The 17,901-nt window shown below is 45.7% G+C and overlaps 1 protein-coding gene across 1 annotated transcript in view; it reads right to left on the reverse strand.

Annotated features, from left to right (window-relative positions):
* Window positions 1-16,031, reverse strand: part of MPP3 (MAGUK p55 scaffold protein 3) — a 101,591-nt gene extending 85,560 nt beyond the window's left edge. Inside the window, exon 1 of the mRNA XM_077806368.1 lies at window positions 15,904-16,031. The gene's annotated coding sequence lies outside the window, so the exon portion shown is untranslated. The remainder of the gene's footprint in view (window positions 1-15,903) is intronic.
* Window positions 16,032-17,901: the final 1,870 nt, after the last annotated feature.

Genomic DNA, 17,901 nt, shown 5'->3' on the forward strand with positions numbered 1-17,901 from the left:
AAATACAGACTAACACAGCTGTTACTCTGAAACCTGTATATGATGCTGTGCTTCTTCAAACCATTCCACAACAAGAAGACAAATTCTACTCCGATATATTGATGCAATTTTATTGAAGTCAGTGGGACTGCACTGGTATATCAGAGCAGAATTTGGTCTATTAACTAATCATCACAGCACACTTGTGATAGAGCAACTCAAGCAGAGATTAAATGATTTGCCCATTGTCATAAAAGCAGATGGATCCCCAGTCAGGGTTAGAATTCAGGAGTTCCTGATTCCCTCTCCTGTGCTAATACCACTAAACCAATATGCTGCCCACGTAGAATGGAATGGACATGAGCAACACATCTCTAAGAACAACAGTTACGAAAGGTAGGTAACCGTTTGTCAAGCTAGCACAATAGTCCTTATTTCTAAAGGATGGTTAAGTTACAGGCACTATAGGATTGATAACGTCCTTATTTCAACTATTAGGCATCAGTTATGTACAGAGACCAGAGCCAGTCCTAGGGCAGTACAGTATATTTGGAATCTCTTTGGTAATCTAAGCTCTGAGGCTGAGAATTGTGGCAGTAAAGTCACTTTCTATTTTTAGACAAGAGGAAGGAGGAAGACGTTAACAGTTGACGTTCCCGAGGGAAGAAATATTGATACGCCTTTGCTGAAGAAAGGGAGGGAAAACATCTCCCAAGTTCTTCAGGAATTTGAACTGAAGTTCCAGAATATTTGCATGGTTAGGAAACAAATACTAATGAAAACTGGAAACATGTTAATAGATGGCTTAGCCTGTGTCTCTGTTTTTGAACTGCTTGTACACATACTAGAACTGCAATGCTGTACTGTACATTGGAGGGAGGGGAAAAATGATATAGGCAATGTGTTAACTGAAAAATTAATTACATCAAAGTATTCATTTTCCTTGCATTGTGTGGCAATTAGAAAGGGTGTTTGGACCTCATTTTGTGCAGTCTGGGGATACACTGCAACTAGAGATTGGGCAAAATTTGAAATAGATTTAATAATGGAGAGAATCAGGAAAAAAAACCCACCACAAGACCTGCGTCTTTTTGGATGACTTTTAAGAGGCAAGAAGAGTTTTACCAAGCCTTCCTTACCATGGGCATAGGTCTTTAATTTTCTTTAAAAACTCAAGAGCATAGCCACATAAATGCACAAGTCCTCCTTTTTATTTTCCCCATATGCTTACAAAAGAAATCAAATGTCAAACTACAATTCTGTTAGTTGATGCTGTTTAAAGAAAAGGAGTACTTGTGGCACCTTAGAGACTAACAAATTTATTTGAGCATAAGCTTTCGGGAGCTACAGCTCACTTCATCGGATGAGGTGCCACAAGTAGGATAGGATACAGAGGGACCTAGACAAATTGGAGGATTGGGCCAAAAGAAATCTGATGAGGTTCAACAAGGACAAGTGCAGAGTCCTGCACTGAGGATGGAAGAATCCAATGCACCGCTACAGACTAGGGACCGAATGGCTAGGCAGCAGTTCTGCAGAGAAGGACCTAGGGATGACAGTGGATGAGCAGCTGGATATGAGTCAACAGTGTGCCCTTGTTGCCAAGAAGGCCAATGGCATTTTGGGGTGTATAAGTAGGAGCATCGCTAGCAGATCGAGGGACGTGATCGTTCCCCTCTATTCGACATTGGTGAGGCCTCATCTGGAGTACTGTGTCAAGTTTTGGGCCCCACACTACAAGAAGGATGTGGAGAAATTGGAAAGAGTCCAGTGAAGGGCAACAAAAATGATTAGGGGACTGGAACACATGAGTTATGAGGAGAGGCTGAGGGAACTGGGATTGTTTAGTCTGCGGAAGAGAAGAATGAGGGGGGATTTGATAGCTGCTTTTAACTACCTGAAAGGTGGATCCAAAAAGGATGGATCTAGACTATTCTCAGTGATAGCAGACGACAGGACAAGGAGTAATGGTCTCAAGTTGCAGTGCGGGAGGTTTAGGTTGGATATTAGGAAAAACTTTTTCACGAGGAGGGTGGTGAAACACTGGAATGCGTTACCTAGGGAGGTGGTGGAATCTCCTTCCTTAGAAGTTTTTAAGGTCAGGCTTGACAAAGTCCTGGCTGGGATGATTTAGTTGGGATTGGTCCTGCTCTGGGCAGGGGGTTGGACTAGATGACCTCCAGAGGTCCCTTCCAACTCTGTTATTCTATGATTCTAAGTACTCCTTTTCTTTTTGCGAATACAGACTAACACGGCTGCTACTCTGAAACCTGTTTAAAAATCACATTCTTTAAATAGAGAAACATAAGGAAAGTCTAAAAATTAAGACACAAAACATTAACTTGGACACAGTGCACATTGCTCATTTAAATTCTCTGGCTTAAAAGTTGTCTGCCGAAGATATTTTTAAAAATTAGGCTTGTGCCCTCCTTTTGCTTCTTTATGGTGAAGTAGAATGACTGGAGGAGCGGATTATCTTTTCCTTGAATAACTGTCTGTTGGTGATGGGAATTTATTATAAATGAGCTCAGGCAGATGTAAATATTGAAAGGCAGCAGAAAATGGAGCAGCTAGAGCTCTTTTCCCTTCCCTGTGATGAAAATAGATGTTTTATATACTCTAAAATTGTCTGTAAAGTACCTGAGTGAACACAAATCCTACACATTTAAAACCAGAAGGGATTATGGTAACAGTACTCATCCAAAAGGGATTGGAAAACTATGTTTGGGTTTCCAGTTCTAGCCCTGCATGCACCTAGTCATTGGTTTGATAAGTAAAACCCACGCTGCTGCAATTTTATCTCTAGTATTGTGAAGAACACAAACAAGCCTGTCTGTGCTACTATTCTATGTTTGCTTTATCTTATTGTGTACAATAATTAGTGCCCTATTAAATGAATTGATGTTTGCAATATGCTTTAAAAATGTGTTCTATAAATGCTGTGATTATAATAATAAGCAGGATATCAGACTGAGATATTGTACTGCAGATTAGTTTCAGCGGCCTAGTCGCCCTTCTTTATTACCAGATTCTAAAAGTATACAGACTCTGTGCTGTGTGTATTATGCCCCCCGTCCCGGACTGGTGTAACTACACAGATGTAGTTAAACTGATGGGGATTTTGCACCAGTGTAAAACAGGAGTACTGTAGTTACACCTGTGCAAGTATTCCTAATCTAAATAAGCCCTTAGAGCCAATATTTCACAAGTAAGCATTGGGAAAAGGAAAAAGAAAATTTCAAGCAGTGTAACTTTACCAAAATTATAGAGTAATTTTTTTTAAATTGTTTATCGGGTGGGGTTTTAAATGTATGTTATCCAATACAGTGATCCAGCAACTAAAAATTGGGGTGAGTTCGTTGTTCATGGATCAGACCATTTAGTGGTCTAATAAGTTTTCAAGTATATAAAAGGTTCTTACAAGGAGGAGGGAGAAAAATTGTTCTTCTAAACCTCTGAGGACAGGACAAGAACCAATGGGCTTAAATTGCAGCAAGAGTGGTTTAGGTTGGACTTTAGGAAAAACTTCCTAACTGTCGGAGTGATTAAGCACTGGAATAAATTGCCTAGGGAGGTTGTGGAATCTCCATCATTGGGGATTTTTAAGAGCAGGTTGGACACACATCTGCCAGGGATGGTCTAGATCAGAGGTGGGCAAACTATGGCAGGACCCTCCTGCCCAGCCCCTTTGCTCTGGCCCGGGAGGCTAGCCCGTGGCCCCTCCCCTGCTGTTCCCCTGCAGCCTCAGCTCGCTGCGCTGCCAGCGCAATGCTCTGGGTGGCAGGGCAGCGAGCTCCTGGGGCAGTGCAGCTGCAGAGCTCGGCCTGACCCGGTGCTCTGTGCTGTGCAGTGGCTGCCTGTCCTGGTGCTCTGGGTGGCATGGCTCTAGCGCCACCAGCTACCAGTGCTCCAGGCAGCACAGTAAGGGGGCAGGGAGTCGGGGGGTTGGATAGATGGCAGGGGAGTTTGGGGTGGTGGTCAGGGGGCGGGGATGTGGATAGGGGTCAGGGCGGTCAGAGGGCAGGGAACAGGGGGGTTGAACGGGGGCAGGGGTCTGGGGGGGCAGTCAGGAATGAGAGGAGGGGTTGGATGGGGGCAGTCAGGGGTTCTGGGGGCGGTCAGGGGACGGAGCGCTGGGGTGGATGGGGCAAAGAGCAGGGGGGCTAGATAGGGGGCAGGGGCCAAGCCACGCCTGGCTGCTTGGGTGGGCACAGCCTCCCCTAACCAGCCCTCCATACAATTTCCGAAACCTGATGCAGCCCTCAGGCCAAAAAGTCTGCCCGCCCCTGGTCTAGATAATACTTAGTCCTGCCTTGAGTGTGGGGGACCGGACTAGATAACCTCTCAAGGTCCCTTCCAGTTCTGTGATTGTTTGCTGTGCTCCTATTGGCTAGAAGGGACTAGGAACAAAAAAAGATAACTGTTGAAACTAATGTTGTAGCTCTACCCTGTGCTTAGTCTGGAAACGGGTTCTTGGCTGAGGAGGTGTCAGAATTTAGAAACTGGTCGAATTATTGTAACCTCACTGGTTCAGAACTGTATATGTTTTAATAAAAGTTCCCATTTGATTTCCTTAATAAAATGCTGTTCTTTGATTCTTCTACATGCAGCTGATAATTGGGGCGCACTTTTTGCCAGTGGTAGATGGGTCAGGGTGGCTCCTCTCTCTGGCATGGCTAGTACTTTCAGCTACAACCCAGTTCCCATGCTGCAGTGGCTTCCGCTAACTGCCAAGCTCTGGCAGCCCCAAGCTTCTTTCTTCGTGGCCTCATAGGAGAGGGAAAGAGGACAAATGTGTGCATGTGAGAGGAGAATGTTGGGCTGATTGGGGAAGAGATGGAATGGACTGAAAGCAGTGCCATTTCTATGAGACCCTGCAACTTGAAATACTCCTCTTCTGATATGACAGCCCACATTTATTGACTTCTAGGCATACAGTAAAGCCAGTCTTTCCAAACAGGTGTTGGAGAGGACTGTGGTGTTTGGGACGCTTGGGGTAGGCCACAGAGTGGTTTTTAGATTATTTTTTGCAGCCTGGCTGCTTTGATTTTGGAGGTGACAGAAGAGGGGTGGGGGAGGAATGTATTTGCTGTTTTCCTTTTGTGTTTAAAGACATGGATTGCAATTTTTAATGGGGCTGGGGCTGAGAACTTGTGAAAACATTGTATAGTTTACAATATTGATATCCAACCCCTTTAGCCTCTGGGTCAAACATCTCAAAAGTCAAGAAGGGCCACACTCTACACATTGAGGTAGATGCTCTGCCTCCTTTGGCAACTGAACAGAGAACCTAATTACCCTGCTGGGGACTACCTGGGAATCTCCAGCAGGTGTAAAGCTGGCATATCTGATTCTGCACCACTTCTCCTAAAGCCTTTAGCACAGGGGGCATGTTAGGTTGGCAAAAGGCATCTTGGAGACTGGGAGGAGAAAGTGGTTGGCATTTGCTGCATTCTGGCTATTCCCCAACTAATTTATGGTCCTTTGGGGGATAACAGCCAGCTGGTGTATGTTAGAACTGTCTCCAGGCTGCTCAAATCTGGATGGAACGATGGAATCAAGGAGCCATAACTGGTTCCCTTCCCCTCTTCTGGGATGCCCTAAGTGGCTGTGAGGAACCATCCTTTGCTGGTTAGGATCAGGCAGAGATCGTTGATCACCTATTCCCCTATCTTTAGGGCTCTCACAACCCAGCAATGGAGTAGCTTGAGGTTTTCACCTCCCTCCCTGTGATGTAGCACATAAGCAGTACATAGCTCCTATGTTTTCTGCAGCTCCATGTGGTGATTTATAAATATTATGTAATAAGCTAATTTTCATATTTGCAACTAATCTTCATGTAACTATAAACTCTCACATTTTTTGTGTGAATTTACTGCTAGTGTAAGTTGTCATCTTGATAGCTCTCTTTAATCTATAGGGTGACAGCAGCAGGGTGAATTTCCTAGACAGACTTCCCTGCCAGCATGTCTCAACCCTCATTTTGAAAGAAACTTCCGAGAGGGTTATCAAGAATCCACAGGATTTGGATGCTATGCCCCAGCTTTGGAACAATCTCTTGGAGGAACCCCTCCAATGTGCCAGACTCCTCAGGGGTCCCAGTCTTTCTTCAGGATAGGTCATGTGGCCTCACTGTCTAAAAACTGAAACTCTGGGCTTCAGCACTCCTGCTTCACACTGTGAGCTCTGTTCAATGAGTCCAGCTGAGAGAGACTCCTGGCAGAGACTTGTACACTTTTCAGGGATTAATGCACTGCATCGAATAGTTAGTGACACTTCAAGTGGTGTTTTCAAAACAGTTGGGTTTTAGTCAACTGGACCATAGCATAGGAGATCTTTAGGTTAGCCAAGAGAGGCAGCAGTTAAGCCAGTGCCATGATGAGCCAGTCAAACTGCAATGGAGACCCTCTCTGGTGTTCGTTCTCTCTCACTTCCTTACATACTCAGTTCCCAGGTGAGAACTCCAAGCTTCTTCCTGCATCAATAAATGCCCCACTTTCCATTCCTTTGTTCTTGAGCTGGAGGGTCTCTGCTCAGCTTCCCTGATGAGAGTGTTGACCAATGAGTCATTGGAGCTTGCATTATTTTGCTGGACTTGTAACTGATCTGGGTCAGTATGCTGAGATATATAAACTCCACAGGTTTCAGAGTAACAGCCGTGTTAGTCTGTATTTGCGAAAAGAAAAGGAGTACTTGTGGCATCAGGTGCATCCGATGAAGTGAGCTGTAGCTCACGAAAGCTTATGCTCAAATAAATAAATTGGTTAGTCTCTAAGGTGCCACAAGTACTCCTTTTCTTTTTATAAACTCCACACTGGGCCGGCCGAGCATGCTCTGATTGGAGAGGCGGATTAAAAGAATCTCAGAAGCCCAGGTATAGGGGGAGGGAATTCACCTGGGAAGGGAGACCCAGAGAGCGGGGGTACTACAGTGGGGCAGCATCATAGAATCATAGAATATCAGGGTTGGAAGGGACCCCAGAAGGTCATCTAGTCCAACCCCCTGCTCGAAGCAGGACCAATTCCCAGTTAAATCATCCCAGCCAGGGCTTTGTCAAGCCTGACCTTAAAAACCTCTAAGGAAGGAGATTCTACCACCTCCCTAGGTAACGCATTCCAGTGTTTCACCACCCTCATAGTGAAAAAGTTTTTCCTAATATCCAATCTAAACCTCCCCCCTTCTCTGTACCTGTTCCAGTTTGAATTCATCCTTCTTAAACATGGGAGACCAGAACTGCACACAGCATTCCAGGTGAGGTCTCACCAGTGCCTTGTATAATGGTACTAACACCTCCTTATCCCTACTGGAAATACCTCGCCTGATGCATCCCAAGGTTGCATTAGCTTTTTACATCCCAAGGTAAGGGGCACCAGGGTCCAGGAGGGATACGCGACATGAGGCAGGAGAGATGCTGGCCAGCAGGGGGCTTTCTGAGGCTGGAATCGAGCTAATTCCTGGACAACCAGCAGGAGGCGCCATGGCGGTGAGTGCTCGAGCTGCTACTCATCCCAAAGGTGGCTCACCAGAATTAAGTTATAACAATGAAGCACCTTACATATCTTAGGATAACTATCTTATTGGCTTGTTTAGTTTATATTAGGGCTGTCAATTAATCACAGTTAACTCATGCGATTAACTAAAAAAAATTAATCGTGATTAATTGCACTTATAATACTAGAATACCAATTGAAATTTATTAAATATTTTGGATGTTTTTCTACATTTTCAATATTGATTTCAATTACAACACAATACAAAGTGCACAGTGCTCACTTTATATTATTTTTTATTACAAATATATGCACTGTAAAATTGATAAACAAAAGAAACAGTATTTTTCAATTCACCTCATACAAGTATTGTAGTGCAATCTCTTTATCGTGAAAATGTAACTTACAAATGCAGATTTTTTTGGTTACATAACTGCCCTCAAAAACAAAACAGTGTAAAACTTTAGAGCCTACAAGTCCACTCAGTCCTACTTCTTATTCTGCTAATCGGTAAGACAAACGAGTTTGTTTACACTGAAGGGAGATACTGCTGCCTGCTTCTTATTTACAATGTCACCTGAAAGTGAGAACAGGTGTTCGCGTGGCACTTTTGTAGCCAGCATTGCAAGGTATTTACATGTCAGATATGCTAACCATTCGTATACCCCTTCATGCTTCAGCCACCATTCCAGAGGACATGCTTCCATGCTCGTGATGCTCTTTTAAAAAAAAAAAATGTGTCAGTTAAATTTGTGACTGAACTCCTTAGGTGGAGAATCGTATGTCTCCTGCTGTATGTCTCATTAAAAAAAGGGATAGAGAATACGATGGAGAATATCTTATTGCCCTTATATAAATCCATGGTATGCCCACATCTTGAATACTGTGTACAGATGTGGTCCCCTCATCTCAAAAAAGATATACTGGCATTGGAAAAGGTTAAGAAAAGGGCAACTAAAATGATTAGGGGTGTTGGAACGGGTACCCTATGAGGACAGATTAAAGAGGCTAGGACTTTTCAGCTTGGAAAAGAGACTAAGGGGAGATAAGATAGAGGTATATAAAATCATGAGTGGTGTGGAGAAAGTGAATAAGGAAGAGTTATTTACTTGTTCCCATAATATAAGAACTAGGGGCCACCAAATGAAATTAATGGGCAGCAGGTTTAAAACAAATAAAAGGAAGTTCTTCACACAGCGCACAGTCAACCTGTGGCACTCCTTGCCTGAGGAGGTTGTAAAGGCTAGGACTATAACAGGGTTTAAAAGAGAACTGGATAAATTCATGGAGGCTAAGTCGATTAATGGCTATTAGCCAGGATGGGTAAGGAATGGTTTTCCTAGCCTCTGTTTGTCAGAGGGTGGAGATGGATGGCAGGAGAGAGATCCTGATCCTTACCTGTTAGGTTCACTCCCTCTGGGGCACCTGGCATTGGCCACCATCAATAAACAGGATACTGGGCTGGATGGACCTTTGGTCTGACCCAGTATGGCCATTCTTATGCTCTGTTTTACCCACATTCTGCATATATTTCATGTTATAATAGTCTTGGAAGATGACCCAGCCCATGTTTGTTTCAAGAACACTTTCACAGCAGATTTGACAAAACACAAAGAGGGTATCGATGTGAGATTTCCAAAAATAGCTATTGTACTCAACCTAAGGCTTAAGAATCTGTAGTGCCATCCAAACTCTGAGAGGGACGAGGCATGGTGCATGCTTTTAGAAGTCTTAAAAGAGCAACACTCTGATGCGGAAACTACAGAACCCAAACCACCAAAAAAGAAAACCAACCTTCTGCTGGTGGCATCTGACTCAGATGATGAAAATGAACGTGCGTCAGTCTGCACTACTTTGGATCGTTATGAAGCAGAACCCATCATCAGCATGGAAGCATGTCTTCTGGAATGGTGGTTGAAGCATGAAGGGACATGTGAATCTTTAGCGCATCTGGCACGTAAATATCTTGCAGCGCCAGCTACAACGGTGCCATGTGAACGACTGTTCTCACTTTCAGGTGACGTAAACAAGAAGCAGGCAGCATTATCTCCTGCAAATTGTAACCAACCTTGTTTGTTTGAGTGATTGGCTGACCAAGAGTAGCACTGAGTGGACTTGTAGGCTCTGAAGTTTTACTTTGAATGCAGCTTTTTGTATGTAACTCTACATTTGTAAGATCAACTTTCATGATAAAGAGATTGCACTACAGTACTTACATAAGGTGAACTGAAATTTTTGTTTTGGTTTTGACAGTGCTAATATTTGTAATAAAAAATAAATATAAAGTGAACACTGTACACTTTGTATGCTGTGTTGTAATTGAAATTAATATATTTGAAAATGTAGTAAACGTCCAAAAATATTTAAAATAAAATGGTATTCTATTGTTTAACAGCACGATTAATTGTGATTAATTTTTTAAATCGCTTGACAGCCCTAGTTTATATTGATTGCCATTATGTGCACTTCACTCAGAGTACAATCACCTACTTCTTACAACAGTAATGCAACTTCATTCTCTGAAAAACTACATTAAGATTTCAGCTTATAAAACCTTTAGTTGCTACTTCATTGCAAATATACACTATTCACTGACAAAAATTTCTTAACACAGAATGAAGGTTGCTTGATGGTATCTGATGCCCTTGCAGAATGCCAAGTTCAGCAAAACTCAAACCTCTAAATACCAGAAACTACAGCATTAAGATACACAACAATGCAATCTTAACTTTGCCCTCTTTGAGTGATGACCTAATGTGCCCAAAGCACACAAGCTTGCACTCTGCCTTTACAGATAGCGGATGTCACTCAGCGAATAGAGCACATGACAGCCCATGTGCCCTGCCACTAACACAACCTACAGAACGCAATGCTGAAATTATGCATATTTGATCTAGCAAGAATACACATTCACTTCTTTCCTTTTATCAAACATATGCAGGGGAGGAGAGAGGGGGAAGGCAGGCGCCTCAGACCCAGATCTTATATTAAAATTTAGTTCTGAGATGCTCTTCAGACTAATCCCCAGATCACCTCATATCACAATCAAACCTCTACCAAGCTGTTCCAACTAATGTCTCCACTATTCAGTACCGCTACAGCTAACAGAGTGAATGCAGTTGGAATGCATGCAGATAATTCTCAGTGGCTGTCGCCAGCTCAAGGGAGGAAGAGTTAAGATTGCATTCGTATGAACATTTACGCTGTAGTTCCTGACTTTCAAGGCTTGATTTTTGCTGAACTTGACATTCTGGAAGGGCACAAGCCACTTCTGGGCAACCTTAACACTGTGTTAATGAAGTTTTTTGCCAGTAAATCAAAGTTGACACTTCATTAGCATCTATGCAATTCAGTATTAACATAAACTGCAATGGTAACTGGACTTTGCAAACACTCTTCCACCGACTGGCTGTATTTTAAAGAATCCTTCTTGAGGTTACAGGGACAAACCATCCCGATGTGTAGAAAGAATAGTAAATATGGCAGGCGACCAGCTTGGCTTAACAGTGAAATCCTTGCTGATCTTAAATACAAAAAAGAAGCTTACAAGAAGTGGAAGATTGGACAAATGACCAGGGATGAGTATAAAAATATTGCTCGGGTAGGCATGAGTGAAATCAGGAAGGCCAAATCACACCTGGAGTGGCAGCTAGCAAGAGATGTTAAGAGTAACAAGAAGGATTTCTTCAGGTATGTTAGCAACAAGAAGAAAGTCAAGGAAAGTGTGGGCCCCTTACTGAATGAGGGAGGCAACCTAGTGACAGAGGATGTGGGAAAAGCTAATGTACTCAATGCTTTTTTTGCCTCTGTCTTCACGAACAAGGTCAGCTCCCAGACTACTGCACTGGGCAGCACAGCATGGGGAGGAGGTGACCAGCCCTCTGTGGAGAAAGAAGTGGTTCGGGACTATTTAGAAAAGCTGGACGTGCACAAGTCCATGGGGCCGGATGCGTTGCATCCAAGAGTGCTAAAGGAGTTGGCGGATGTGATTGCAGAGCCATTGGCCATTATCTTTGAAAACTCATGGCCATCGGGGGAAGTCCCGGACGACTGGAAAAAGGCTAATGTAGTGCCCATCTTTAAAAAAGGGAAGGAGGAGGATCCTGGGAACTACAGGCCAGTCAGCCTCACCTCAGTCCCTGGAAAAATCATGGAGCAGATCCTCAAGGAATCAATTCTGAAGCACTCAGAGGAGAGGAAAGTGATCAGGAACAGTCAGCATGGATTCACCAAGGGCAAGTCATGCCTGACTAATCTAATTGCCTTCTATGATGAGATAACTGGTTCTGTGGATGAAGAGAAAGCAGTGGATGTGTTGTTCCTTGACTTTAGCAAAGCTTTTGACATTGTCTCCCACAGTATTCTTGCCAGCAAGTTAAAGAAGTATGGGCTGGACAAATGGACTATAAGGTGGATAGAAAGCTGGCTAGATTGTTGGGCTCAACAAGTAGTGATGAATGGCTCCATGTCTAGTTGGCAGCCGGTATCAAGTAGAGTGCCCCAAGGGTCGGTCCTGGGGTCGGTTTTGTTCAATATCTTCATAAATGATCTGAAGGATGGTGTGGATTGCACCCTCAGCAAGTTTGCAGATGACACTAAACTGGGAGGAGTGGTAGATACGCTGGAGGGTAGGGATAGGATACAGAGGGACCCAGACAAATTGGAGGATTGGGCCAAAAGAAATCTGATGAGGTTCAACAAGGACAAGTGCAGAGTCCTGCACTTAGGACGGAAGAATCCACTGCACCGCTACAGACTAGGGACCGAATGGCTAGGCAGCAGTTCTGCAGAAAAGGACCTAGCGGTTACAGTGGATGAGAAGCTGGATATGAGTCAACCGTGTTCCCTTGTAGCCAAGGAGGCCAATGGCATTTTGGGATGTATAAGTAGGGGCACTGCCAGCAGATCGAGGGATGTGATCGTTCCCCTCTATTCAACACTGATGAGGCCTCATCTGGAGTACTGTGTCCAGTTTTGGGCCCCACACTACAAGAAGGATGTGGAAAAATTGGAAAGAGTCCAGTGGAGGGCAACAAAAATGATAAGGGGACTGGAACACATGAGTTATGAGGAGAGGCTGAGGGAACTGGGGATGTTTAGTTTACAGAAGAGAAGAATGAGGGGGAATTTGATAGCTGCTTTCAACTACCTGAAAGGGGGTTCCAAAGAGGATGGCTCTGGACTGTTCTCAGTAGTAGCTGATGACAGAACAAGGAGTAATGGTCTCAAGTTGCAGTGGGGAAGATTTAGGTTGGATATTAGGAAAAACTTTTTCACTAGGAGGGTGGTGAAGCACTGGAATGCGTTACCTAGGGAGGTGGTGGAATCTCCTTCCTTAGAAGTTTTTAAGGTCAGGCTTGACAAAGCCCTAGCTGGGATGATTTAATTGGGGATTGGTTCTGCTTTGAGCAGGGGGTTGGACTAGATGACCTCCTGAGGTCCCTTCCAACCCTGATATTCTATGATTCTATGAACTGTAAAACAGGAAGATGAGAGTCTTCAGAAATAGTGCAGCACAACAGTTAACCCACATCATGAGGAGGTGCTCTATTCCCTACCTCCTTTCTCAACATAGTGACCTATAACATAACCTCCAGGTTTGCTGAATACAACACAGTGGACCTAGGGTTGTAAAAATTAACTATGAAAAAGAGCTCCAGTTGGGTAAGAATGCAGTAGCCTACCAGCTTAACAGTATAGGCATATGATCATCTGTTTCTCACTCATTTCACTGAGTCCCTATGGACTACAGAATGAAAACGTTCATCTTCAAAACCTGCCACCAAACTGTCCCACGCTGCCTGAGCGGACAATCTTACTGTCCATAACCACCACCTCCCAGAATGACTAAAGTGCACGTGGGGTGGGGGTGTGGCGTGTGCATGCACACTATACATGTGTGCACTGTGACAGGGTGTATAAAACTCCACACTAAGACTGAAGAGGTTAGAGAACAACTCTGGACCCAAACAACCATGCCCAGCTGCACCTGCAAAACATGCTCCAGATGGAGGTGGAACTAAGAAAGGAAGCCAGACACAGCTCAGAAACAGAATGAGGCTAGTGAGTCAGGGAGCAGTAATATTGCAGGAGCCTCCCAAGGCCCAGCCAGACTGAAGGCGCAATAAGTACTTTTTGTTCATTACCCTTTTTACTACACACATCAAAACTTGGACAATTGGGGGGAGGAAGTAGTTCAGGGAGGGCAGCCTTCAGACATTCTTGGGTGCCATACCTTTGGTAACTATCAGAGGCCCGTGGGCCAGAGCCCAGTGGAATCAGTGGGCCTGGGCTCCCTTCCCAATACCCCTCTGCACTGAGCGGGGACTGATCTCTAACCACCATGAGATGCTTTCAACAAGAGCCATCCATCACATGTATATCTTACTGAAAGAGTGATCTGGCTGCAATGGCAGGTCTCCAGGCAGTGACCAGGTTGCGACCAGGCTGCTGAGAGGCAGGTACCCAAGGGGGATGAGTACTGCAGGGGGCACCTTGGGGAGCATCTCATGGCAGCCAGGTTCCATGGGCAGGGGCCAGCTCCAGGGGATGTCACCAGCCAGCACCAGAATCCTTCAGGGCAGAGGCTCGGAGCTGGGTTGCCCACCCTGCTTGGGAAGCGTCTGGCTATACAGAGGCAGCTGGCTCGAGGAGTAGGGCAGGGAGGTCTGCCAGGCAGCCAACCAGCACCCAGGCTCCCACAACACGGACAGCCAAGGGGCTAGGTGGCTTCCACCAGCTTCCAATCTGCCAGCTCCTAGGGAGGCAAGCCACTCAATCTGAAAACCTCTGTGTGAAATGGGAGGCAGAAATCTGTGGGCACTTGCTTAATCACTTTCTACACACTATCCCTGATTTTATAGGCCTCTCATCTCCCCCCCTTGTTGTGTCTCTTCTAACTAGATCAGTCCCAGTCTTTTTAATCTCTCCCCCAAAAGAAGTTGTTCCATACCCCTAATTATTACTGTTTCTGCCCTTCTCTGCACCTGACAAGCCAGCAGTGTTAGGAACCATTGTGAAAGGGATAGATAAGACAGAATATACTGTGATGTTATACCCCATATTCTTTATGAAAATAAAGTTATGATATGAATATGGTATAACTAAGATATACTTTATGCAAGATGGCTCATGTAAGGTACCAGTGGAAAGGTTATGATTTTCTGAATGTGTTTATCCAATGTGTATACATGTATCATTTTTGTATCTGAAGCTAGAAATATTGACCATGTATCTGTATTTCAAACGTGCTACGTTGGATGAGACCAAACTGTTAGTGGCTTATTGAAGAAATGCACACAATCATAAAGATTACCCCAGGAACTGTGCGCAATAGAAACCTCTCAGAGATAGCTCTACAGAATGAGAACTGTTCAACCCAGGTCAGATAGCTCCATACAGTGGGAACTGTTTGAACCAGGTCACAGCAAAACACCTGAGGAACAAAAACTGAACTGTGAGAAGTGATGGTCCCAGGCTAAGAGCTTTAGACTATATATGAAAACCTGGGAAAGCCAAGCCAACATGTGCCTTAAAAATCTGCCTGCCTGTTCATCACTCAGGGTGAGAATTTGCTAATTTGTATCCTACCTATCTAGTGTGCCAAACTGAGTTTGAGTGCTTTGTTTCATGTGCTTAGTAATCTGCTTGCTATCTTCTATGCTCACTTAAAATTCACTTTTTGTAGTTAATAAACTTATTTCTTGTTTATAATAGAACCCAGTTTGTGCAATTCATAATGGGGGGGGGGAAGAATTAGTGCACAACTCTTTTGACATTGAGGAAGAGGGTGGATTTTTATGAGCTTGTGCCATGCAAATTTTTCTATACAGCGCAAGATAGTATTATTTGGGGTTTATCTCCCCAAAGGGGTGTGCACGTGACTGCTGGGGCAGTCCTCTCACACAGAGCTGACTTCAGTCTGTGTCTGCAGTGGAGTGTGGCCCTACCTGTGTGGGGTGTGTTGCAAGAGACCAGAGAGCCTAATTCAGCAAAGCAGGGAGAGGGAACCCACGTGAAATCCCAATACATGAGGTGGCAACTCAGAAGCAGGGGGCCAAGCCCGCACATATATCACAACGGCTCTCGGTAAATCTCTGGTACACCCACACCTTGATTACTGCATGCAATTCTGGGCACCCCATCTCAGTGGCAGGAGGGGGAGGTCTGGTCTGTGCCAAGGGGGTGTCCAACCCAGGGGCATAATGCCCAGCTCAGTGGGTGGGAGAGGCCTCTGGCACATACAGCTGATGTCACAGCGGGTGCCCCCCGACGTGCACAGACTGGGTTGACGCCGCGCTACGCTATGGAGTACCTGGCTGGGTGTCCGAGCGGCAGCGGACGGAAGCGGTGCATTGTGGGAAAGGTAGTTTTTTTTTTCACCCCCGCTGACTCCACCTCCCGTCAGCCGTTGCGAGGCCTGACCGGAACTTACCATGTCCAGGGCGTTGTTGAGGGGAGACTGGAGAAAGTCCGAGCCGAGGGCGGCGCTTGCGCAGTGGCGGGGAGGTGCTGACGTCACGGTAAAGGGGATGCGTGGGAATAGGTTCCCTGCTCTGCATGAGGCACCTCCCAAACGAGACTGTGCTGCACCAGGGGCGTTGTAGCCTCCAGAGTGCTGGGCTGCAGAAGGGACCCACGCCCCCCATTCCCCTAACCCTCCCAGGTCCGCTGCCAAACCCCGCCCCTATTCTCCAGGCCACCAGCCCTCCCCACGGAATCGCCGCTTCTTCCCCAGGAACAGTGACCGGAAACTATTTGCTGCGGTGCTCTCACTAATACTAACCTACCGGGAACAGTGACCAGAAGCCATTCGCCCTGGTGTGCCCTTAAAAGTATTCACCTGCGGATAGGTACCGGCAGTCTTTTACCGCAGTGCTCACTTCAATAATATCCCACTGGGAAAGTGATCGGAAGTCTTTTGCCCAGGTATGCGTCTAACAGAATCCCGTCGGACGTAGTGACCGGAAGTAATTTATCTGGGTTGTGCTCTGTTCTACAGAGAACTGTGACCGAAAATTCTTTGCCCCGCTACGTGCTCTAAATGTCCCACCAGGAACAGCTCCACAAGTTTTAGCACCACTACGTGCTCTAACGGCGTGACACCAAGAACAGTTCCTTTTTATTATTAGAGCACGAACCAGATAAATTACTTCCGGTCACTACGTCTGACGGGATACTGTTAGCCGCGTCCCTGGGCAAAAGACTTCCGATCCCTTTCCCAGTGGGACACTATTGAAGTGAGCACCGCAGTAAAAGACTTCCGGTACCTATCCGCGGGTGAATACTTTTAAGGGCACACCAGGGCGAATGGCTTCCGGTCACTGTTCCCGGTAGGTTAGTATTAGTGACAGCACAGCAGTAAATGGTTTCCGGTCACTGTTCCGCTCAATGACCATGGCAATGTCCAGGAACTGTTCTTGGTGTCACGCCGTTAGAGCACGTAGCGGTGCTAACACTTGTGGAGCTGTTCCTGGTGGGAGAGTTAGAGTACATAGCGGGGCAAATAACTTTCAGTCACAGGTCTCCGTAGAACATTATTAGAGCACGAACCAGATAAATTACTTCCGGTCAATACTGTTAGACGCGTCCCTGGGCAAAAGACTTCCGATCACTTTCTCTGTGGGACACTATTGAAGTGAGCACTGCAGTAAAAGACTTCCGGTACCTATCTGTGGGTGAACACTTTAAGGGCACACCAGGGCGAATGTCTTCCGGTCACTGTTCCCGGTTGGTTAGTATTAGTGAGAGCACTGCAGTAAATGGTTTCCGGTCACTGTTCCTGGAAGGGCAGTATTAACGTGCTTACCGCAACAAACAGCTCGCGGTCAGTATCCCAAATTGGACCAATTAAAGCGCTATCGCGGCAAATAACTTCCGGTTACTTTCCCCTGAGAGTATTAGAGTCAGTGCCGCGCAAACAACTTCTGGCCACTATTTCTAGTCGAACAATTTAGAGATTTTACCTACCTGGTAACGTAACTTCCGGTCTGTGCTCCGCAGTTGTCAGGGCCGTGAGTGGGTCGCTGGGAATCGCTTGGGGCGGACATCGTGTAAACCCGCCTGCAGTGACTCGCTGGCGCTGGTGTGTTATGGGAGTTGGAGGCTGCTCCCTGTACCCGCCCTGCCGGATGATGTCCACTGACAGTTCAGGGTTATTGGTGTTTGGCAGACTGCAGCTGTGGCCCAGAATACAGAGTAACAGGGCCGCTACTCTGAAACTCCCCAGAGTGCCGCCCTATTGGCCACCAGCTATATCCTCCCGCGTCTCTGATGTCACGTTCGGCTGTGAGCACCTGACTTTAATGCAATTCTCCGTGGGTTGCTTGGGTGCTGGGGATGAGCCTTCACCTGGAAGCACCCAGTGACTGCATATGTATGTGTACCGCAGCTCATGTGCACCTGTGTTTGCAGGAACAGGGCCAAACCCCTT

Source organism: Eretmochelys imbricata, chromosome 27, assembly GCF_965152235.1.
Source record: "Eretmochelys imbricata isolate rEreImb1 chromosome 27, rEreImb1.hap1, whole genome shotgun sequence".
NCBI classification, from domain to species: domain Eukaryota; kingdom Metazoa; phylum Chordata; order Testudines; family Cheloniidae; genus Eretmochelys; species Eretmochelys imbricata.